We start from the raw sequence: 26,390 nt of genomic DNA, 5'->3' as shown, positions 1-26,390 counted from the left end.
TTTTTAGTCTTGTGATATCTGCATCAATACGAGTAATTTCAGAGGATATAAATACATTTTCAAAAAATCGCCTGGCAGTATTTCCATCGTTTGAGCTACCGAATCCAGGTTTTGGGCGATCAACAATCAAACCCATTCGCGTTTTAAACTGCTCCTGAATTTTTCTTTTGGTTTCAGCAACTACCTTCTTATGGTCCACACCTCTTGCTTGCCATTTTTTAATTGGCATTTTATAGGACAAATGTAGCAAATACTCAAAAAACCGAATCCAGGCATGCAAACTAGAAAGACCGAATGACAAAGTTGATGGCTTAATTTCTCTTTTCAGAACTAGATCAATGTTGTTAAAAGATGTTGATGTTGCTCTACAAATATAACAATTTTGTGTAGACGTTGTCGACGATGCCGCATTGCAAATTTTTCCGTCAATCATGGTAAATAATAAACTATGAGATATATTGAGAAGCTTTCCTCCTAAGTTTATATTTGTAGCCTGAAGCTCTTTTATCTGATTTTCTATATATGTTTTTTCTCTAACGATGATGACAGGAGTTTCGTGGATAAATTGTATCCTAATTGGCCGGCAAAATCGTGGTGAGCTGGTTCTTGGGTTCTGCCAAATAACTATATGTTTTTCAGGGGTTTCATATATTAATCGAAGAGGTACAAAGGATGTTATAAATATAGAGGCATCATCAAACTCTTCATCGTAGTTATATTTTTGTTTATATTGGCTTTGACCAGAAGTTCCGTCACATCCCCACTTAGAAATCAATGTTAATCGAATGTCGTCATTTTCAGTAACTGAATGCAATACCTCTTGCTGAACTTCAACAATGCGTTTCACAGTATTATCGAGAAGTGCCTGTAGCTTTACCTCGGCCACTTTGCCGTTTATTTGCATATGCTCTTTTGACGGATAACAACGTTTTTTAGCCTCCTGAATTTTCTTGTAAGACGGAAATTTCTTTTTATCTGCTTCTCTAATAATATTGTATTGATGTCTAGTCAATTTAGCTTCTATTAATACGGATAAAGCTTTATCTTCAGACAGATACAGTGATTCCCCTTCTCGTCTTTTGAATGCTTGTCTATATTTCGACGCTTGAGTAGGTGTACTAAACTTTACTTCTTTTACTATGGCTGCAGCGTCGACACTTCCCTCAGCTCTAAGGCTCATTTGAGCGGCATATGTCAGTTCAGCTGAACTCATTGTAGAACGAATTAATTTAGTTTTGTTTCTTTTGGTTCTCTCGCTACTGTGTAAAAAATCGTTTGTAGGTCTTCCAATTCTTGGCTTGCATTTGTTGGAGGATTGTAAGAACATAGGAAATGTTATAGTACCTTCCAGCCATTTTGAATTTTCAGTAATAAATCGATCCTTTTTATACTGAGCAGCTTTTATCTTTGCCATAAATTCTGACATGAAACGAGAAGTCTTTTGCTTTATTACCTTAAGTAATGTCTGAGGACAACTGGTAATATTTTTCGCATATAAGATTACGCGTTGAGTCCTGTCATCAATATTTAACAATATTTTTTTTGTCGGGTAAGACATTAATACGTCAAAAAGTTTTCTTTTAGATAATTGGATAGGGTCAACTGACCAGTAAATGAACGATTAAGGCTACTTCTTCTTTTACATTTATTGAAAATTATGAATAAGGTTGAAATGTACTTACATTTTTTTACATATTAATTTGTTTGTTTATTCTCCTAAGTATTATGGAAACAGTACTATATGGAGGATAACTGGTTTTAATATTATTTAGTATTTGTGTAACAATGTCACAATTCCTAGTAAATGAACAGATCAACCTAATCATTGAACAACAAAACTCCAATAAATGAACATTTTATTTTATTACACAAAAATACAATTTTTTTAAAAACATATATTTACTTAGAAGCTAGTAATACTTTATAAAAAACTTCACATTTCCACAGAAAATAAACCATTTGAAATATGTTTTGGTTCAGGAATTTTTTTTAACACTTGTTTACTCTGGTACCAGATTTTATCAGGTACTTTTGGCCATTGCCATTTGTTTGTAATTTTTTTTCCATTACGCTTATTTTATACTCATCTTCAGTTATACTCATCACTTTTCCAGGGTATACTTTGTTTCCATATCTAACCGCCACATAGTCATTGATAATAAATATTTTGGTTGCAGCCGATTTCTGCTTCTTAGATTTCCGATTAATATCGCCATTGTCGCTATTTTGAAGTCCTTGATTCAATTGTCCTATTATTCCTTGTTCGCCCAAAGTTGTTGTTTCACACTTATTGATTTCAGAAAGTTGTCTTGTTTCTCTTCTTTTTTTTGTTTGCAGCGTTGTAGACTCATTTTTTGAAATGTTTTCCATTTTACGTTTTCGACTATTTTTTGCGTTTTTAATATTACCACTTTTTTCTTTTTGGTTTTTCTTTTCCTCTCTTTCAACTTTCCTCTTTTTTACTTCTTCACATTTTAAATTTTTCTTCATTTCTTGTTCCTTATGATACTGGGCCCATTTATCGGAAGTTATGGCAAATGGCATTATCACACGACTGTTAACTTTGTTCTTTGGTTTGTTTTCTTGTTGTGGCCAATATAGATGTTCATTCCAGAGGTTATTAAGTACAGTTTCTTGAGCATTTCCTATAACAATATTTGAAATTATATTAACCTTACATTTAGTATCACATTTTGTGTCAGTCTTATCAAATGCCTCTTCAGGTACAGTGCGAACATTATCGATTGTATCAAATATCTTATTCAGAACATCATCTAGAAATTCCCTGCAGACATTAGTACTATCACAGTTTTGAGTATTTACATCATTGTTGACTTTTAGTTTTTTATTAACAGCATCTAGATCAGGCTCGATTGAGGCTCTGTTGGGGTTAAGTCCTATGACATCCGTGCAGATGTTTTAAAGTAGAACATCTTCTTCTATAGTACCATAAGTATTATTTAGAGGGCTGATTGGAACTGGTGTATATACAATTCCATTTATTTCTAAAGGTAGGTCATTTATAAATGACTCATTTAAAGGATCTTTGTATAAGTTGGGTAAATATGTATCTCGATTCGATTCATCAGTGATGGGGGCTTGTTCTTGTCCTGCCTTTTGTTTACAAAGTCTCCAAAATAAGTACATGTCTTCTTGTTCACAATCATTAAGTCTATTTTCATACTCGTTAATTTTATCTTTCTCTAAAAATTCTTCCAACACTTTAAGGCAAGAGTCATAATCTTGATTTAGATATACACTTGGTGTAATCTACCGCATCCGGGTTGAGTGGAAACAAACCACAAATCTTAAATCCATTTGTAATTGTGGTGACCTTACAAGCATTATCAAATGCTTTTTTAAAAAGCAAACTAAAATTATGACGTGTAATATGCGTATTTGAACTCTGTTTGTGTTCTCGACACACTTTTTTCCATTCTGCCTTAAGGGGTCGAAAAATACTGACGTCGCAGGATTGCAAGATATGAGTTGAGTTAGGGTATAAACAATAGAGAATTATTCCCTTCTCTATACAGAACTCGTGCAGCTCCATGTTGTAGTGAGACTTATGTTCGTCTATGAATAAAATAACCGGAAAAACAATTCTCACTCTTAACAGCCAAGGAAAAATACATATATAAATATACATTTGCAATATACTCGAAAAATGTTGCTGAGGTCATCCATCCCGAGTCGGATCTGCCAATAGCCCATTCTGCTGGAACGGACAACGACAGCTCTTTTGGTATTCTTTTATATGGAAAGACGATCATTGGCGGAACGGCAACGCCTGCTACACTATAATTACATAGCACGGTTATAGATTCCTTTTCGTTCCCAGATGCTATTTCGTAAAGGTTTTTAAAACTGCTCCTCGGGCCCAAAACTAATCCTGATTTCATACATGTTCGCATGCCAGTCTCATCTGCATTATATATTCTGTTTGGATCGGTCATCATGTCCATTATATTTTTATCGTCAATAAACTTTTTTAGCTCGGAAAACCATTGGCTAATTGCAGTTTCTGTTACTGAAGCCCGGCTCTTAGAAATTATTTCCGTGTTTCGCTTTGATATTTCAGGATGCCGTTGTAAAAATAGTTTCAACCATTTATCTCCTGGTCTGTCATCAAGAAATGGGTTTGGTCTAGACGCAATCTTTAAAACCTTTTGAACTGAGTCTTTTACTTCATTCGGGTGAATAGGAAATCCTAACTTGGCTTTATCCAAAATCCATTTCTTGATTCGTTCTTCCTCCGAATAAGTTAAAATTGGCGAAGGGCCCATTTTTCGTGCGTTAGGAACTTTACCAGTTATTTTGTTATGAAGTGTTGATTTCGGGATTAAATACTTTGAAGACGCTTTGTTTAAGGTGATGCTTCCAGAGTTAATTTCAGCAAGTGCATTGGCTAAGTCTTCCTCAGAGTATTTAAAACGTAAATATTTGGCTGCCATCTGAAAAGATGTGAGTGAAATTAGTAATCAAATATTAAATAGGTTCCCACTTTTCATTATTGAAGCGAAAAACCAACACACCTAATGAATGAACACCACTTAATAAACAGGTTATTATGGCGTTCAATAACTGGATTTTACATGACTAGACTAAAAGTATCTAAATAAGGAACTTGCCTACGAATATTAGCCTACTATAAGGCTCATTTTACAATGTTTCTGAAAATTGCGCCAAAACCCAGTAAATGAACACAATGTTCATTCTTTAGCTTTTGATGATTTCGTCGGTCTATTAATTGAACATAGAAATTATTAAAATAAATGTATGCAATATTAATTTCCCTGGATGAAAAGATACTTGCTAAATGTATATAGAGTGTTAACAAAGCTACAGCAGATGGTTTTATAGAATTTTAAAGTTTTAAAATAAGTTTTGGTTAGCACATGTTTTTTACTCACCGCTAACAAATATGGCGTCCACAGGAATCACGCAGTGCCACCACCTCGTCGCTCGAGATTTTACATATCACTGTTGCACTCAGTGTTGCCAGATACTTATTTCACCGAACAGTAGAACGGCGTAAAAAAAAACAGTAGATTGATGTATATGAACAGTAGATTATTTATTAAATACTCAGTTTTAAAAATAACACAAAAATATATCAACAAAAAATAAATTCTCACATTTATGCTAAACTTAATGTAAAATTAAAACGCAGGAAGTAAAAAATACTTAACCAAAAAATTATTCTAATTCTGATTCCGAGTCCGTCAGCTCGGATTCATTTTTGTACATTTTCGAGTTGTGCCACTTGATTAAATCTTTACTGTCGAAATTGAAACACGAGTTTTTATTTGACCTCGACAAAAAACTTTTACTATGCAGCAACCCTATAATGCTACTTGTGGATAACTTATTCCGTAAGTCAGTTTTTAATAAGTTGACTTGCGAAAAAAGTCTCTCAACATTAGCAGAAGAGTGAGGTAAGCACATTTAATACAAAATTTGAAAGATTTAAAAACATAGGAGAGTTGTCTCCAAAGCACTTATTCTTAACAGTAACCCAAAAGTGTTCTATACTGGCTGAATGATCTAAACCGATCGTTGTATTACGTAGTAAACGCCATTCATTATCTAGTGTCTGTATTTCCGAGTCCCTAATTATATTCGGAAAGTGCTGTGCTAAGGGAACAATACTAGGGGTATTACCAGCTATTACATTAATCGGATCTATAATCGCTAAGTTTTTGAAAATATCGTTACTAAAATCAAATCTTAAATTAATTTGAACGCAACTTTCGACAAAAAAATCCAAACAACGTGTACGCAGAATGTGTTTTTGCTCACTGAATAAATTTTTCTCAGATAAAGCCACTTTAGCGCCCAAATAAACGTCTGTTAACTGGTGATAATTATGTGGATTTTTAAAATTTATTTTTTCTATCGGTGTCGTAAGAATTACCTCTCTTTTTATGAAGCACTCTAATAATGTTTTATAAATACTAGATAAATTTGCATGCATTTTGTGTATTTTTGGATTAGAAGATTGCATTTCTTTGTTCATATTATTGAAGAACGGTAATACAAACTCCAGAAATTCTAGAAAACATTTTGTTAGTGGATCTTTCAATCGAGTTAAAATTGCTTCTGCCGTAAGAAGTCGCTCGGTAAACAACGTATCTGTGAAAAATAAAATTAAAGAATCATATTGCTCTAATAATCTTACCACAGCACTTTCCAAAGATAACCAACTACTTTGTGAAGGATGAAGTAATTTATGAATTTGTGAAGTTCTGAAACTCTTTCAGAGATTCAATTCGTTTAGGACTGTTGGAGAAAAAGTTGTATGTGTCCCTAACTATATCTTCAACCCCTCTAGGTAATTTTTCACATGCAGCCGAGGCACATAGATGAAAACTATGACAGATGCAACGCATTAAGAATATGTTCGGCACTTCTTCTTTAAATCGGCTCATCACAGAATTGTACTTGCCTGTCATCACACTTGCACCATCTGAGGCAAAGCCAATTAGATTTTCTTTATATGGTATTTTTTTGTTCAGAAAATAGCTAATAATATTTCCATAAATATCTTGTGCCCTAGCGTCCTTCATAGGTATTAGTGTTAGAAAGGTGTCGCAAATCCTAAAATTGTTATTACTTAAAAGTAATCTAAAAATCTGATAAAACAGTTACCTTTTACTTTCATCATCGAAATACCTACAAACTATCGCCAAATGCTTTGTACATGACCTATCTGTCGACTCATCAATGATTATTGAAAACTTTTTGGTTTGTAAAATACTCCTAACGTCCAACTCATTCTGTTTACCAATTACGTTTTTAACAATTGTTGAGCATTTGGTACGGCCACACTGAATTTGCTTGGCAATCTCTGAGTCGGGGCAAATTTCTTTTATTAACTTTGGCAAATGATCTATTGCATTATATGATATGTTATGTTCAGCAACATAGGCGGCCAAATGTATATCGGCTTTCTTAACTGCTTCTTCAAGCGAACTTGTCTTTTTAAAACTACTCATGGAAGTTAACGTGGGCTGTTTCTTGGCAGATTTTGATAATTTTAAGTGAACAGCACTTTCTTTATGTCGCAACAAGATTTGTTTGCCAGTGGAACCGATATTAATAGCTTTATTGCAGACAGTGCAAAATGCCTCCGTGTTGTTTTTCCTTGTCTTAGCCAACCTGCCAATTCTACATCTTTTTCCCAATCGCGTCTGTATTTCTGATAATACTTTGCTCTTTTTGCAGGGGTTTTGCTAGTAGACGGCCCTTCCCCACCTGACAAACCATCCTCGGAACTAGAAATATTTTACAATTTAAGTAGGGACTAACATTAAAATTTACAAAAGTTAAGTACCTGCTCATCTTCGGCTGGGCTATTTCTAAAACAAATCGTTAGACGTTTTTAACAAAACCAAGCTTAGTCACTAAACGTTCGGTACGTGTAAAATGATGTAAACAGTAAAAAAATACAGGATACACAATCAACTACGGGGACCAGATTGCCTATTAACGTCATTGTTTTATCGAGTATACATCATAGATGGCAGTGGTGGTCAATGGCCTAAAAAATTTGTAAACATCGCCGCCGGTTGGTAATAATTATTATATTATTACTTATTAGCTATTCTTTGGACTTTTGATGGTAAAATCGTAGTAGAGAGGGAAGAATACCACTTTTTTCCGCATGTTGTACTCAGTAATTTTTTCAGTAGATTTTATCATGGAAACAGTAGAACAGAAGGTTGAAGGTTAAAACAGTAAATCTACTGTTAAAACAGTAGGTCTGGCAACACTGGTTGCACTTGTTTGAAATTCCAATAAATGAACGGCGTAGTTGATATGCGCAGTTAGCATTAGAGAAAGAGAGGAATATAATATTTTGTAAGGAGTTCTTGTTTTTGGCTAAAATGTGGGATTTTGTTCATTTACTAGGTGAAGTTCACTGACTGGTCAGTTGACCCTATGTGTATGATGAATGTACGTTTTTCAAAAAAAAAACTTAAATTGTCGTTGCTTCGCTTCGCAAGAACATTTTATTATTTTTGTCTTTTTTGAAAAATAAAGGTCCCTACCTTGAATGGTTAATGTTTGGTGTGACATTGTGGGCGATAATATTGGTCTTTTTTATTGCTGGAAATATTAACGCGACAAAATACGCTACTTCTTAAGAGAGAACGAAGAAAATAAAGAAATAAATTTAAATCGACGAATGACCATGTGTTGGTATTAACATGGCGGCTGTCCAAATCATTCTTTTTTTCTTACGGTGGATTGGCGTGATGGTACTGTTAACTGGCCAGAATGCCAGATTTGAGCACCAGATTTATTTCTTTAGGGACGCTTATAACAAATTGTTTATGCAGAAGTGGCAAGAACAGCAGAAAACTCGAAAGGAATGATAGGTAAGAGAATAATAATAACGTAACATTTATTTGATTTCGTTCTCAAATAAATCTCCTGCTTTAGCCAAGCAGTAGCCTAACCTGTCATAAAATTCCTGACGCACGTTAATGAAAGTTTGATTAGAAATAGAACCTAGTATTTCAACTATTTTCTGTCGCAATTGGCCTAAATCCTCAGCCCTCATATGACGATGACCGTAAAGTTTTTGGGTTACATGCCCCCAAAGAAAGAAGTCATTTGGGGCGAGGTCGGGCGATCGAGGAGGCCAATTGACAGTACCATTTCTGCAAATCAGACGATTTGGAAATGTTTGGTGCAAAAATGCTTGTACCTACTAACCGTCTTGCTGGAACCAGATTTCCTGCAAGTTAATGTTCAGATTATGTACAGCTGGTAGCACGTTATCTCTTAAAAGGTTTAAATACTTATTGGCATTTAAGTTTCCATCAATAAAAAAAGATCCTATAATATGATTGTTTAAAATGCCAGCCCAAACATTGACCTTTTGCGGATATTGAGTCCGAATAGGTACGCTTATATGCCTATTTTCCCTTGAATAAGCCACAGTAACGGACGGATTGTGATGACCATGCAAGGAAAAAGAGGACTCATCGGTAAATAAAATATTAGCTATGAAAGTGTTGTCTTGGTTAGACCTTTCAATAATGTCTTCACAAAACAACATTCGTTTTTCGCAGTCTTCCGGAAATATTTCTTGTGTTGTGCGTAACTTATAGCACCGGTACTTGTTCCGTTTTAAAATATTTCGCACAGTAGTTCGTGCAATGACAAGCTCCGCAGTAATAGCAGTACTATTACATGGGAAGTTGACTTCTGCCAAACTGTAAACTGCCGTTTCGCGCTGCTCTTGATTTTTTCCTTTCGAGGATGACGGATACCTTCGGGAGGCTGCGGAAAATCGTGATCTCTACATTTGGTACAGTTTTGCGTACACCCAGTATTTTCAAATCTATAGACCATATCTTTAATTGTCGTACTCGCTGGCACAGGTCGATTTTCAAACATAAATATGAATCTTCCGATAATTTCCTCCACTGTACCACCAGAATAGTACCATTTAATAATTTGTACTCGTTCTCTCTCTCAAAAAATGTTGCCAAAAATGTAATTTTAAAAGCATTTTAAGCCTTACCTTTATCTGGGGCGCAAACCGTTAATTAGGTAATTTATTTCACTTATCTAATTAATAAATATTCAGTAATGTAAAAAGTACAGTGTGACCCATTTAGAATGGAAACACCCCTATAAAATTTTAGGTTATTAACCGATTTAAATGATTTTTTTTTTGAAATAATTAGGAATGAAATGTCTATTACGGGAGAAAATTTTAAATATTTATTTCAGTTTTCAGGTCATATTACGATACTTTTTCTTGATAGAAAATGGAGAATGTTTATTAGCGATTTTTTTATTGAAAAAATTACTACGCCACTGAATCTATAGTGCTTTCAAATAGCTGTGACCAAATTTTTTTATTTATTTTTTTTTTTTATTTTTTTTTTTTTTTAGAAATTAATCAATTAATAATTAATAATAAACAAGTAAATAGTAAAATAGTAACACCATTTCTATGGCAACAGTTGATGCAGGGTGTTCTTTAGGTGACCGTTAGCTTAGAGGATTTTTGAATTTTAATTTGTCATAACTTTGTTATTAATGAATGGATTTTCATGAAATTTTGGTCACAGCTATTTGAAAGCACTATAGATCCAGTGGCGTAGTAATTTTTTCAATAAAAAAATCGCTAATAAAAATTCTCCATTTTCTATCAAGAAAAAGTATCGTCATATGACCTGAAAACTGAAATAAATATTTAAAATTTTCTCCCGTAATAGACATTTCATTCCTAATTATTTCAAAAAAAAAATCATTGAAATCGGTTAATAACCTAAAATTTTATAGGGGTGTTTCCATTCTAAATGGGTCACACTGTATAATAATAGTGTAATAGGTAGTGTATAAGGACGTAATAAAACAGAACAAGAAAACTTCAATTTGCAAATACAAAATGTTTATTTGAAAAACAAAGGATAAACGACATGTCATTTGAAAATAAGCCCGCGTTGATTTTTGCGTTGGGCCGAATACTTTTGACAGGCTGCGTTCAGAATTTTTGATTATCCATAATTGTTTTATAATGACTATGATTTCGAGTTTGCGTACTAAAGAACTAATAGAATACTATTAAGATAAGTGGTCTAAATGATAATGTATTAATAATTCAATTAATTGTACCAAACTAGCCTAGTCTAGATTTTTGAAATTTTGAGAGAATCCTGCTACAAAATAAAATTTAAAATTTTGTGGCCTTTTTAAAAAAACCAACACTTTTACAAACAATTTTAATACATTTATTTACATACATACTATTTAAAAGAACAGATTTTTACTTAAAGACAGTTCAATAATGTTAAATTAAATATTTAGTAGCATTCCATAACTTTCTTACATCAGTAACATCAATAGAAGGAAATTAAGAAAAATATTAAGTAACATTTATTTTTATAAAACTGCCCTTTGATTCTCCTCTTGTATGTTATAAACATGGTGGGTTTTACATTATACTGTAGATTGTCAACACAAGTTCCTTTAGTTATACTAAACAGCATGTTTTTAAACAAAATAGAAGTGTATGTTTCCATTCATTAGAAGGTCAAAAATATTCTCGATGAAACCAATTTAATTTTTAAGTAGGTTATAACAAAAAAAAAATGTTGGCATTTGTGTACATTGTCTATCTTGACTACTTTATTTTAACTTGTTCTGATATAATGAGATATGCTATGTTACTCCTACAGCTTAAAACTCAAGTTAATACCAAAATATGCCTAAAGGTAAAACCCCTAGACCATATTATTATTTGATAACACCTATTTGCTATGTAAAATATTAACTATGTATTTTATTCATAATCATAAGGAATCAACTAAACTCTAAGAATAGAGGTGCAGACAAACATGTTCAATAAAAACACAAAAGCATGTCATTAGTATTACATACATACATTATTACTGACCAATTGCTACTTGTGTGGAGCAGCATGTGTGGACATGGTTTGCTACAAATATCATGCTCATAAAATAGCAATACGTATTTAGATTTTTTAGTATACCTACTATCTGGAGCATAGGTGAAGGGGGGCATGCTTTTGGCACATCTGAAGATCGGTTGCTTATGAGCAAGCCATAAAGTACATAGTGTCTACTTAAAGCAGGCATGCCTATTGCTAGGAATTGTGAACAGCTGAAGGGTACAATGATTCTTGGCATATGCTAAGAAGCAGGCCTTTTTATGAGCATGTGTGTCTGCACCTTCACTTTGGTTACAGTGGCAGATAGATACGTTGATTGAAAACTTTTTGTTATTGTATTTCCTATGATAAAACACACTATTATACTTACAAATAACCATATTACATTATTTTATGAACTGATATAATCATAGACTTGATATAATAGTTATTAAGTACAGGGTGATTGATTGAATTTTGACCACCCCCTTAACTTCCTTAAATTTGATTTTAGCAAAAAACGTTAAATACAAAACTAGTAGACATTTAGATCTACTTTATTCTTAGATAAACAGTTATTATACAGGGTGTCCTAAATTTGAGTAACGAAACAAACTTATGTTTTTTTAAATACAATGATCAACTTTTTAATCGATATTTGAATTCTACGTCAAATTCTAGGCCTAACTGATGTAAAATGTCTATATCGATATTCAACTGTTTCCGCAGCAGCGTCCTTGATTGATTGAATTCTGGACACCCCCTTAACTTCCTTATTTTTGATTTTAGTAAAAAAACTTGTTGTATTAATTTAGATGTAGATATTTAATTCTACTTTATTCTTAGATAAGCAGTTATTATACAGGGTGTCCCAAATTTGAGTAACTAAATTAACCCTTAATCACATAGTCGAGTCAACATTGTTAAAGTAACAGATGCTGCTTCGGAAACAGTTGAATATCGATACAGACATTTTACATCAGTTAGGTCTAGAATTTGACGTAGAATTCAAATATCACATAAAAAGTTGGTCATTGTATTTAAAAAAAACATAAGTTTGGTTCGTTACTCAAATTTGGGACACCCTGTATATTAACTGTTCATCTAAGAATAAAGTAGACCTAAATATCTACTAGTTTTGTATTTAACGTTTTTTGCTAAAATCAAAATTATGGAAGTTAAGGGGGTGGTCAAAATTCAATCAATCATCTTGTACAGGGTGAATCATCAACTAGAAGATATTTAGGTCTACTTTATTTTTAGATAAACAGTTATTCTACAGGGTGTCCCAAATTTGAGTAACAAACCAAACTTATGTTTTTTTAAATAGAATGACCAACTTTTTATCCGATATTTGAATTCTAGGTCAAATTCTAGGCCTAATTGATGTAAAATGTCTGTATCGATATTCAACTGTTCCCGCAGCAGCGTCCTTGATTGATTGAATTTTGACCACCCTCTTAACTTCTTTAATTTTGATTTTAGCAAAAAACGTTAAATACAAAACTAGTAGATATTTAGGTCTACTTTACTCTTAGATAAAGAGTTATTATACAGGGTGTCCCAAATTTAAGTAGCAAACCAAACATGATTTTTTTAAATACAATGACCAACTTTTTAATCGATATTTTAATTCAACGTCAAATTTTAAGCCTAATTGATGTAAAATGTCTGTATCGATATTCAAATGTTTCCGCAGCAGCGTCCTTGATTGATTGAATTTTAACCACCCCCTTAACTTCCGTATTTTTGATTTTAGTAAAAAAACTAGTTGTAGCAACAGTTATAGATATTTGGGTCTACTTTTACTCTTAGATAAACAGTTATTATACAGGCTGCCCCAAATTTGAGTAACTAAATTAACTCTTAATCACATAGTCGAGGAAACATTGTTAAAGTAACAGATGCTGCGGAAACAGTTGAATATCGATACAGAAATTTTACATCAATTCCTAAAATTTGACGTAGAATGCAAATATCGGATAAAAAGTTGGTCATTGTGTTTAAAAAAACATAAGTTTGGTTCGTTACTAAAATTTAGGACACCCTGTATAATAACTGTTTATCTAAGAATAAAGTAGACCTAAATATCTACTAGTTTTGTAATTAACGTTTTTTGCTAAAATCAAAATTAAGAAAGTTAAGAGGGTGGTCAAAATTCAACCAATCAAGGACGCTGGTGGGGAAACAGTTGAATATCGATACAGACATTTTACATCAATTAGGCCTAGAATTTGACGTAGAATTCAAATATCGGATAAAAAGAGGGTCATCGTATTTAAAAAAACATAAGTTTGGTTTGTTACTCAAATTAGGGACACCCTGTGTAATAACTGTTTATCTAAAAATAAAGTAGACCTAAATATCTACTAGTTTTGTATTTAACATTTTTTGCTAAAATCAAAATTATGGAAGTTAAGGGGGTGGTCAAAATTCAATCAATCACCCTGTACATCCTTGGTTGCATTCCTTAGCAATACAGATAGTGGGAGAATGAATTCTGTGTTACAACCCTGTGTGCATGATCTGAAACTACAACTGTAAATTAAAAAGCACAGTCATTAGCCAACTTTACACTTCATTTTACAGCAACCAAGTTGGGGGATGAACTTGCTTGTCACACAAAAAATTGCTCAGCAACCATAAAATTGTTTACAATTTAATTAAAATGGAGCACTGATCTAAGTATTATATCTTTTGGCAAATTGATTGAACACAACCTGAACACTGGATCAGATAGCTTGTATATTGTCTAGTGAACTGAAGCTTTTAGATGTTTTACACCTTATTATATCATTGTCATTCAACTAAGTAACTTTGCTAATAACAACAGAATACTGTACACCCCATTTGTTAGCTGGTTCCTTAAATGTGGCTTTGTTGGTAACTGGACTCTAGACTCAATAAAAGTTGCGATGTTGTATGGCTAAGGTAGCAAATCGGCTTTACTACCTAAAAATAACTTTTTAATAACACTACACTAGGGGAGTCTCCTGCTATTCTCTCACTGACGAATTGTCTGGGGGGAGTTTCCTACCTTAAATTGAGAAGGCCACCAACTAGAGGAACTCTTACTATTGTGTAAATAGTGTTATTTGTTCATGTTTTCCTAAAATCTTACAATAATTGGACTAATAGGAGTCCATTCTGGTATTAATATGCCTGTCACTGTAAATGATTTCTTGTTTACTTTTAATTTGACAATTGAGGTTAGATTTTAATCGCAGATGACAGATGAAATATAGGGAGGTGTGGTAGCGCTATAGCAATTCGACTGCTAAATGAAAAATAAATAATTTCATTCAAATTGTTAAACAAATAGACAGAAATCGGACTAAATACAGCTCGCTGACCGAAGACAGATTATCCAAATGAATGGAAATAAATTAGGAACAATCCAACAACAAAATTGGTTTTGTCGACGGTATTAGATACTTAGGCGTTTGGCAACTCGCTCAAATTTTGGCCTACTTGATATTTTTCCTGCACATGCATTTATCTATGTTTCTCTGTCCGTTACACGGTTTTCCTATGGTCGGTTTTGGATTTACCATACGTGTATAAGCCATAATCTACATGTTAAAAAAAAAGAAACAACTCGAAATTCGTGGATACCTAAAGTTAACAAGACCCAAACCATGGACAACGGCTGTTCCCTCTGGCTCCCCTTCAACCTTCCACCTGGGTTTTAATTGCATATTGTACACCCGAGCACCCACTGTGACGTCATGCAGCGTATCGCTTTATCCCAAACTCGGCTGAATATCTTCGATCTGTCATTTCTGTTGTGTTGCGAGTGTTTACAATGCCTGTCTCATTTTAACTCATTCTGATAAAAAAAGACGCCCTATGCTACTACAACGTAAAACTCAGGTTAGTACTGCCGTCAAAATACGCCTTAAACTTCCGACTTGTCAGCTGTCAGCTTGTCACTATGCATTGCTAGCTTTTTGTCGTGTTGTCAAAAAAATTGCCATGCATGCAGCATGCAGCTTAAAATAATTGTACTTTATTTTAATTTATATTACAATTATCTAATAATTGACGAAGATTATACACTAAAATCAAATGTAGAAATGTAGAGTTTTTGATATGCATAAGCACAATGGATACAACGGCTGCTTGCCCAGGTAAGAGAACACTGATTACAGTGGCAAATTGATACATAACCTGTGTAACCAACATGGCTGCATTACTACAAATTTAACAAATCTTACAGAATCTTATCCCGTATATGCTGAATACTTTCCCATTTTTCATCTGGATGAGAAAGCACAACTTCTTTGAAGAAATTGTCCTATTTGAGGCCCATATTACCCACCAAGAAGTGCAACATATCAATAAAGTTGAAGAGCCAAATCATGTGCAATTTTTGCAACTACATTACAATGGTGGATAAAAAAGTAAGTTTTAAGGTGAGTTAACTGATTTTACTTAAATTAAAGGTGGGTTTATGCAGACGTTAAATTAAAGCAAGTTAGAATTATACTAAATGAAAGTAAGGTTTGTAGTTACATTCAATTTTCAGCATGAAATTAACAGCTAAGAAAAATATGGTTCTGGTGCAATTTAGAGGCCACCTTATTTTTAGTTCTTTTTTGATGAAATCCATGTCAGATTGTTTATTTAACTTACTTTTACCAAAATAAGGGTGGATGAATCACTTTCACACAGGAAAAACTCCTATGGCATTCTCCATACTAAACATAAATGACTTGTTTTTGATCGGTACCGTGCCTGATTGTTGAACATTTTGTTTGGTGCCTAACAACCCTAGCAATGTTGTCAAACAGAACTGTTTTTCTGTTCAAAATTAGTAAAGTCATTCTAAAAATTGATTTTTAATTTGTTAAAATGGAAGTTTCCATATTTTTTCTCTTTTTGAGATCTTAATAATTATTGCTACATATATGAATCAGCCACTCTGGTTAGCACTAGGTTACCATGCATCTTTTTCAATACATTTACAAAAAATAAACATTGCCCCTTGTACTAATCTGACCTTGAATCTGACACTAAGGTTAACATTGTCAACTGTAATTATAGATAGTAAAGTGTCACTTTGCATGTAAAAATTAAAAATACTTATTTAATTTACAAATTTTCAAGTTATTTAACTATTAAACCCTTCATGTACTTTTTGTAACCTGACCACTTTCAAAGGCATTTTTTTACTATTCCTTTCCCAACAAACAGCTCCAACCACCCGTTTTTGGGTAGAACTAAGTTAAATAAACAATATGACATCAATTTCATCAAAAAAAAAAAAAAAAAAACAAAAATATGGTTGCACCTATATCGCACCAGACCCAAAAATATACAGGGTGTTACAAATTCAAGGTGTTAGCATTGCTATCTCAGAAACTATAGTTGCTAGAGCTTTGGTTAAAGGAGGCAAAAATTTTTTATTACTTCCGGAGATATCTGATGAAAACCAAAAAAGTCAAATTTCTATTTTATTTTTTTACTACTTTATTATTGATTATTTTGGAAAATCAATGGCACCTTCTGGAGGCACTTTTTTATGCTCTTCAAGAAAACAGCTTTAGTTTTCAGCTCCGACGTTTCGTTTTTTAGATACCATCATCAACTTCGATTTTTCAAATACGGACCTGAACTTTTTATTTCATTTTTTAGGAGCTACAGACCTCCCAAAACTAATGATGTGCCACACTTGTCAAAAAATTATACCTAGTGTACTTAGGTACTTGTTTTTTTTTTAATGCATTTGTAGTTTATATGTTGTCATAATGAGTAGACAATTTAGATTGATATGATTTAAGATTTAGGTTTTGCTCTTTTTAACACTACAAATAAAGTTTAAGCTGTTTCCTCAAAACTCAACCTCGAATTCAAACATGCGAGTATCTGAAAAATAAATAATTCACCAAAAAACCAACCAGCAATGAACCTAATTATTAAATTATATCAAACTAAATTATCTACTTATTATGACAACATATCAATTTCAATTGCTTAATTTATTTAAAAAACTTTAAGTACCAAGTACGTAATACACTAGATATACTTTTTTGACAAGTGTGACACATCATTTTTTTCAGAAGGTCGGTAGCTACTAAAAAACGAAATAAAAAGTTTAGGTCCTTATTTGAAAAATTGAAGTTGATGATGGTATCTAAAAAACGAAACGTCGGAGCTGAAAACTAAAGCTGTTTTCTTGAAGAGCATAAAAAAGTGCCTCCACAAGGTGCTATTGATTTTACAAAATAATCGCTAATAAAGTGGTAAAAAAATAAAATAGAAATTTGACTTCTCCGGAAGTAATGAAAATGTTTTGACTTTTTTTACCAAATTATTTAGCAATAAAATGCGCAACTTTGCCTCCATTTAACCAAAGCTCTATCAACTATAGTTTCTGAGATAGCAACGCTAATGCCTCAAATTTGTAACACCCTGTATGCATGTGCCTCACCAAGTTATTTTGTTTATCGGCATTGTCAAATTGGGTTTTTTGTACTTATGTTATTAAAATAAATTGCTTCCTGTATTTGATCAGAACAATTTCTAACAAAGTTGTCCTCCTTACTGTCTAAGATCTCGGAAATAGTTTTCCAGGCATTTTGTTTAGCTAAATTCTTTTTATAATACAAATCATTTTTTGAATCATAATTTTTTGTTTAACAAGCTTTATATTAGCTTGTAATCATATCATTTGGTAGTTCATTGATAGGTACATTTGTACTTTTGTTGTACTAATTTGTTTTCATAGATAAAAGGTTATTTTTTTACCTTTTGCTTAACTGTTTGATTACAGTTTTTGTTTTGTGTTTTGTTATTTGCCCAATTCACTTATGTCAGTTTCCCCAACTTTGGCTAAGTAGAGTATAAGGACATCATAGATTAGTTTAGTTTAGACTGTTTTTGCATAGTTAGTTATTTTGCATTGGATCTGTCACATTCAAGCTTCAACTTACCTAGTTGTACCTACTTGAATTTGCCTTGGAAGTGTCAGGGAAACAGGCATTAGGCCCACAGAGCCTTTTGGCAGAAAAATCTGACAAAGGAAGAAAACATCAATCAAGATAAGATGTAATTGACATTTGTTCAAATCCTATTCTGGCTATGTGCTATAAGCAAATAATAATAATAATTAATATTAAGTTAAGAAAGTTAAAAGTTGACCAACTTCTTAATTTAACTTAACTAAACGTACTAGAAAATTCAGTTGCATAAATGTCCAGATGCCATTACACATGTTGATGTTTCTTAAGGCCGTTTTACACTTCGCAAGTTTTAGTGCAATTTTGTTGCTGCAACTTTCTTGCAAAAATAAACTTTTCAGCAAGTTTATTGATGGTTTGCATTACAGTAAGAAAGTTTATTGTCATTTCAGAAAGTAACTTTTAGTTACCAACCTACAGAAAAAAATAACCCCTTGCCTTCCTCCTGAAATTCCTGACTGTCAATATTGTCATCAATGTCAATTGTTATGAATTGTTTCTTGTTTATTTGTGGAAGCTAAAGTCTGTTGAAGCCCAATAATACATCAACCGCTCAACACTAGTGGATTTTGTGCCAAGATGGTACCTCAAAAATCACTAGAAAAGTTACCAAACTGTCCGGCAAGTTGAAAGAAAAATCGAGCAGAACCGATCTCCCGGCAAGCGCAAGAAACTTGCCAAAATCGATCAGCTGTATCCGTACTGCGCATGCGTTGGCAAGTTTATTGCCGCCTTCCGCAAAAACTTTCGAAGTCTAAAACGGCCTTTAGTACTAAATTAGTTTAGCTTAATTCTATTTTAATGTCTTGCACAAATTCATCATTCATATACATCATCATTTTATTATTGTTTTACATTCAACACAATAATCATCATTATACACTTTAGTAAACCGAAATGTTCAACATTGAGTTAATATGTATTATGCAGGGTGTTTTTTAATGATTGTAAAAATTATTTTAAAATCGATTCTACATCGAAAAATAATGCCAGTTTATTTATACAGGGTGTTACAAATTCGATGCATTAGCATTGCTATCTCAGAAAGTATAGTTGATAGAGCTTTAGTTAAATGGAGAGAAAGTTGCACATTTTATTGCTAAATAATTTGGTAAAAAAAAGTCAAAACATTTTCATTACTTCCGGAGAAGTCAAATTTCTATTTTATTTTTTTAAAAATTTTTTTATTACTTCGACAGAAAGTTTTGGAAAATCAGTGGCACCTTCTAGAGGCACTTTTTTTTGCTCCTTAAGAAAATTGTTTTTAGTTTTCAGCGCCGACGTTTCGTTTTTTAGATACCCTCATCAACTTCAATAAGGACCTAAACTTTTTATTTTGTTTTTTAGTAGCTACGGATCTTCGGAAACCAATGATATGTCACACTTATACTGTCACACAATATGCCTAGTGTATTATGTACTTAGTACTTAAAGTTTTTTAAATAAATTAAGCAATCGAAATTGATATGTTGTCATAATGAGTAGATAATTTAGTTTGATATAATTTAATAATTAGGTTCATTGCTCCGTTGAAAAACAGAAAGAGTTTCTTATAGTACTTTTTATTAATTAAAAAAAATATGTTTTTGGTTAATTATTTATTTTTCAGATAATCACATGTTTGAATTTGAGGTTGAGTTGTGATGAAACCGCTTGAAGTTTATTTTTAGTGTTAAAAAGAGCAAAACCTAATTCTTAATTCATGTCAAACTAAATTATCTACTCATTATGACAACATATGAATTCCAAATGCATATTAACAAAAAAAAAAACAGGTACTTAAGTACACAAGGTATAATTTTTTGACAAGTGTGGCACATCATTAGTTTCAGGAGGTCTGTCAGCTACTAAAAAACGAAATAAAAAGTTCAGGTCCCTATTTGAAAAATTGAAGTAGATGATGGTATCTAAAAATCGAAACGTAAGGTCGTCAGGGTAATTCTAATTCGACCCTCACCATTAATAAAGTCCTCCTTACTGTTGTGTCCTAAGATCTCGGAAATAGTTTTCCAGGCATTTTGTTTAGCTAAATTGTTTTTATAATTCAAATCATTTTTGAATCATAATTTTTTGTTTTGTGAGCTTTATATTATCTTGTAATCATATCAATTGGGAGTTGATTGATAGGTACAGGGTGATTGATTCAATTTTGATCACCCCCTTAACTTTCATAATTTTAGCAAAAAACGTTAAATGCAAAACTAGTAGATATTTAGGTCTACTTTATTCTTAGATAAACAGTTATTATACAGGGTGTCCCAAATTTGAGTAACGAACCAAACTTATGTTTTTTTTAAATACAATGACCAACTTTTTATCTGATATTTGAAGTTTACGTCAAATTGTAGGCCTAACTGATGTAAAATGTCTGTATCGATATTCAACTGTTTCCGAAGCAGCATCTGTTACTTTAACAATGTTGCCTCGACTATGTGATTAAGGGTTTATTTAGTTACTCAAGTTTGGGACACCCTGCATAATAACTGTTTATCTAAGAATAAAGTAGAGTTAAATGTCTACATCTAAATTGATACAACATGTTTTTTTACTAAAATCAAAAATAAGGACGTTAAGGGGGTGGTCAGAATTCAATCAATCAAGGACACTGCTGCGGAAACAGTTGAATATCGATACAGACATTTTACATCAGTAAGGCCTAGAATTTGACGTAGAATTTAAATATCGATTAAAAAGTCGGTCATTGCATTTAAAAAAAACATAAGTTCGTTTGTTACTCAAATTTGGGACACCCTGTATATTAACTGTTCATCTAAGAATAAAGTAGACCTAAATATCTACTAGTTTTGTATTTAACGTTTTTTGCTAAAATCAAAATTAAGGAAGTTAAGGGGGTGGTCAAAATTCAATCAATCACCCTGTACATTGGTATAAACAACTTTTGATGTACTAATTTGTTTTCACAGATAAAAGGTTTTTTTTTACCTTGTGCTTAATTGTTTGATTACAGTTTTGGTTTTGTGTTTTGTTATTTGCTCAATTCACTTATGTCAGTTTCCCCAACTTTGGCTAAGTAGATTATAAGGACATCTTAGATAAGTTTACTTTAGACTGTTGTTGCATAGTTATTTTGCATCGGATCTGTCACATTCCAACTTGAACTTAGTTAGTTGTACCGGGTGACCCAATGAGACTGTTTCTCGACCATATCTCGGGAACCGTTCGTTCTATAACTTTGGTGTAAAACAAATTATTGGGTAAATCGGCCATGAAGAATCGCTGGAAAATATTTTCAAGATCTAAAAATAACCACCAGACGGCATAACTGCCATTTAAATTTTAAAATCGCATTTTCTCTAAATTTCTCATAATAAACTAAAAAGTTTTTTTCTCATTTTGAAAGAGAACCAGTTTATCTATAATTTTGGTTAAATAAAATGTTCAGTTATTTCAAAAACAAAGATGGTGTGGGGTATTCAATTGTTTTTGCAATAACCTGCTTTAACTTTTTAACGGTTTGACCGATTTTAACAAATTTGGTATCGTCGAAAAGAGCATTCTTTGGGCAATAAGAATCAACCAAAATATAGTTATTTTAGTTGAACCTTTCTCCGCCAGGGGGCTAGTTTTGACACCATGACCCAAATACTAAAAAAAAATCAGAAAAGTCAAATGAAATGATAAGACTTTTTCTTTATGAAAAAGTAGCCAAATAACATCCAAATAGGCCAGGGAAAACCGTTTTTCAAAATCTCGATCCTAACCTCAAATATTGGAAAAATTAGATTAATGGATCTTTGAAGGCCAAGGATCGCGCGGTAAATGTTCTAAAACTATTAAATATTTAGCTACAAAATGAATAAGATGTTAAAGAGGCAATTGTGAGTTTAAATAGAATTCATTTAGGCATTGTTTAAAAAAATATACAGGGTGTCTAAAAAGTCTGGAATATTGCAAATATCTCGAAAACTGCTGATTTTATTTTTCTCAAAATTTGCGTCTTGTTATAGTAAATAACAGCGCATGACGTGAGGGTGAAATGAGGTTTGCAAGTATACAGGGTCAGTCACAAAGTATACCAACTTTCTTAATTCAAACCTAACACACTGTATATTACTTCAGATTTTAAGAGTACTTATAAAGGCCAATTCAACGATATACAATTTTTTTTTTTTTTTTTTTTTTTGGATGGGCTAGTTTTAATTAATTTACTTAACGTTTAAGTGTTTTCATAATTTCCTCAAATAAAATTGACTAATACTAAGAATAAAGTAGCAATACTGTAGATCGTTGAATTGGCCTTTATGAGTACTCTTAAAATCTGAAGTAATATACAGTGTGTTAGGTTTGAATTAAGAAAGTTGGTATACTTTGTGACTGACCCTGTATACTTGCGAACCTCATTTCACCCTCACGTCATGCGCTGTTATTTACTTTAACAAGACGCAAATTTTGAGAAAAATAAAATCAGCAGTTTTCGAGATATTTGCAATATTCCAGACTTTTTAGACACCCTGTATATCATCAGAACATTCATGTTGCTCCAAAGGGACTAAACGCATCCTGAAATTATTAAGTCACTTTAATATTACTCTTGAAATTCTTACTTACCTTTAGTTTAGAAGAGAAGCCTAAAAACCCAAATAAATATACTATAACCAAATTATACATATTTTGGAACCATTAACAAAGATTTTTTGTCAAATTTGATGCCCCAAATTTAACATTTTGCGTAAAATTTTAAACTGTTTTTTTTGTGATTTTTTATCTCTGAGGAAGGATTAAGGATATAGTCTTTGCAACAAGGCCAACTTCCCGCGAGGATATGATTGCAAGAATTAGAAATGCCATCTTGAACATCCCAAGAGCTGAAATTGAGGCGTCTGCAGATGTGCATTCAAAATAACGGAGGCCATTTTGAACACCTGGGTCGCCATTAGATCTCTTTCTTTTTCCTCTCATGGGTTTTATTAAAAAACGAAAAAAAAAAAACAGTATAAAATTTTACGCAAAATGATTTGGGGCCTCAAATTTTACAAAAAAACTTTGTTAATGATTCCAAAGTATGTGAAATTTGGATATAGTTATTTATTTAGGTTTTTAGGCTTCTTTTTTAAACTAAAAGTAAATAAGAATTCCAAGAGTAATATTAAAGTGACTTAATAAGTTCAGGATCCGTTTAGTCCCTTTGGAGCAACATGAATGTTCTGATGATATATATTTTTTTAAATAATGCCTAAATAAATTCTATTTAGACTCACAACTGCCTCTTTAACATCTTATTCATTTTGTAGCTAAATATTTAATAGTTTTAGAACATTTACCACGCGATCCTTGGCTTTCAAAGACCCATTAATCTAATTTTTCCAATGTTTGATGTTAGGATCGAGATTTTGAAAAACGGTTTTCCCTGGCCTATTTGGATGTTATTTGGCTACATCTATATTAGGACATATCATTTCATTTGATTGTTCTGATTTTTTTAGTATATGGGTCATGGTGTCAAAACTAGCCCCCTGGCGGAGAAAGGTTCAACTAAAATAACTATATTTTGTTTGATTCTTATTGCCCAAAGGATGCTCTTTTCAACGATACGAAAATTGTTAAAATCGGTCAAACCGTTAAAACGTTAAAGCAGGTTATTGCAAAATCAATTGAACACCCCACACCATCTTTGTTGTTGAAATAACTGAAAATTTTATGTATATATATACAATCTTTATTTCGTTTACAACGAAACAGGCTATCGACCAGTTTGGTCTTTCTGCCTATGTGATAAGAAATACACACTGTAATATGATTACAAAATAAAGTATAACTTAACTAGGTAAAGTATTTACAAAATAACATATTTAAAAAAAAAAGTTAGTCTAAAGTAGTTTTGAGGATTATGTTATGTGTAAGTGTTCTAGTAGGGTAGTTGTAGGAAATAGGAATTCTTCATGGCCCAATAATTTTTTTTACACCAAAGTCCTACGACGAACGGCTCCCGAGATATGGCCGAGAAACAGTCTTATTGGGTCAACCGGTACATACATAAATTTGTCTTGGAAGTGTGGGGGAAACAGGCATTAGGCCCACAGAGCCCTTTGTCGGAAAAATCTGACAAAGGAAGAAAACATTAATCAAGATAAGATGTAATTGACATTTGTCATTTGTCCAAATCCTATTCAGGCTGTGCTATAAGCAAATAATAATAATAAGTAATATTAAGTTAAGAAAGTTAAAAGTTGACCAACTTCTTAATTTAACTTAACTAAACTTAATAGAAAATTCAGTTGCATAAATGTCCAGATGCCATTACACATGTTGATGTTTCTTAGTACTAAATTAGTTTAGCTTAATTCTATTTTAACATCCTGCATAAATCCACCTTAACATTAAAATGAAATGTGTTGCTGTTTTCATTATTGTTTTACATTTAACACAATAAACATCATTATACACTTTAGTAAACCGAATTGCTCAACATTGAATTAATATGTATTATACAGGGTGTTTTTTAATGATTGCAAAAAATTATTTAAAAATCTATTCTACATCGAAAAATAATGCCAGTTTATTTATACAGGGTGTTACAAATTCGATGCATTAGCATTGTTATCTCAGAAACTATAGTTGATAGAGCTTTAGTTAAATTGAGGCAAAGTTGCGCATTTTATTGCTAAATAATTTGGTGAAAAAATGTAAAAAATTTTCATACTTTGGGAGATATCCGACAAAAACCGAAAAAGTTTTGGGAAATCAATGGCACCTTCTGGAGGCACTTTTTATGCTCCTCAAGAAAATAGTTTTAGTTTTCAGCTCCGACGTTTCGTTTTTTAGATACCATCATCAACTTATTTTAATTAAATTAATTTATTTTAATTTAATTTTTCAAATACGGACCTAAACTTTTTATTTTGTTTTTTAGTAGCTAGAGACCTTCCGAAACCAATGATATATCACGTCAAAAAAATATATCTAATGTATTACGTACTTGGTACTTTAAGTATTTTAAATAAATATAATAAAAAAAAGAGAGTTTCTTATAGTACTTTTCAATTCATTAATTTAAAAAAATATGTTTTTGGTTAATTATTTATTTTTCAGATACTCACATGTTTGATTTGGAGGTTGAGTTTTGATGAAACAGCTTAAACTTTATTTTTAGTGTTAGAGCAAAACCTAATTCTTAAATCATGTCAACTAAATTATCTACTCATTATGACAACATATGAATTCCAAAGGCATATTTAAAAAAAAATAGGTACTTAAGTACAGCAGATATAATTTTTTGACAAGTGTGGCACATCATTAGTTTCAAGAGGTCTGTAGCTACTAAAAAACCAAATAAAAAGTTCAGGTCCGTATTGAAAAATTTAAGTTGATGATGGTATCTAAAAATCGAAACGTCGGAGCTGAAAACTAACTATTTTCTTAACGAGTCTAAAAAAGTGCCTCCAGAAGGTGCCATTGATTTTCCAAAATAATCAATAATAAAGTAGTAAAAAAATAAAATAGAAATTTGACTTTCGCTCTTTGTCGGATATCTCCGGAAGTAATAAAAAAAAAATGTAACCAAATTATTTAGCATTCAAATGCGCAACTTTGCCTTCATTTAACTAAAGCTCTATCAACTATAGTTTCTGAGATAGCAATGTTTTTGCATCAAATTTGTAACTGTATAAACCATATTTCAAAAATGCTTTGTTATGAAATTAATGAAATACTTGAGTGTTAGTTCTGTGTTATTGTTTGGGGTTTAAGGCCTCCTTTCTCCTTCCACAAACTTTTTAATGGTGCCACAATGATTTTTTTATGAAATATTCCTGTTAATTTAGAAACTTTTTTGCTTCTTTAGTTTTTTCTGTACCTGTCACAGTTTTCGAGAAAATAACAAATTCACAATTTTACAAATTTGTCAGAAAAAACATACCAATTTCTCTATCAATGTGCATTATGAAATTGAGATGTTTTTTCTGAAAATAAAAATTAAATCTGCTAAATAACTGTCACGCACCAGAAGACTTCTTTTTAAAAAGCTTTAATAATACCAAAAGATACAGTTAAAG

At 32.1% G+C, this 26,390-nt stretch overlaps 2 long non-coding RNA genes and 1 pseudogene across 15 annotated transcripts in view; 1 reads left to right on the top strand and 2 right to left on the bottom strand.

The window, feature by feature from the left end:
• Positions 1-3,235: 3,235 nt before the first annotated feature.
• LOC145737494 (uncharacterized) lies at positions 3,236-4,179 on the bottom strand (annotated as a pseudogene).
• A 6,221-nt stretch (positions 4,180-10,400) lies between these two features.
• On the bottom strand, positions 10,401-15,218 carry LOC145737828 (uncharacterized). Its single transcript, XR_014180509.1, has 2 exons — positions 14,454-15,218; positions 10,401-14,368 (listed from the first exon to the last, which is right to left on the bottom strand). It is a non-coding gene; the product is annotated as an uncharacterized LOC145737828 (long non-coding RNA).
• A 157-nt stretch (positions 15,219-15,375) lies between these two features.
• The window catches only part of LOC145737826 (uncharacterized), a 297,082-nt gene continuing 286,067 nt past the window's right edge, over positions 15,376-26,390 (top strand). For 4 of the 14 annotated variants that reach the window (XR_014180506.1, XR_014180501.1, XR_014180503.1 and 1 more), the window contains exons 1-2: positions 15,377-15,546; positions 15,636-15,831. This is a non-coding gene — a long non-coding RNA (uncharacterized LOC145737826). Of the gene's footprint in view, positions 15,547-15,635; positions 15,832-26,390 lie in introns of all 14 variants that reach the window. The other 10 variants (XR_014180505.1, XR_014180498.1, XR_014180496.1 and 7 more) reach the window with 6 other exon arrangements.

This window comes from Ips typographus, linkage group LG14 (genome assembly GCF_016097725.1).
Source record: "Ips typographus isolate SLU linkage group LG14, UJ_Ityp_2.0, whole genome shotgun sequence".
NCBI lineage: Eukaryota > Metazoa > Arthropoda > Insecta > Coleoptera > Curculionidae > Ips > Ips typographus.
Note: the sequence above shows the minus strand (reverse complement) of the source record. Positions and strands in the feature narration are given on the sequence as shown.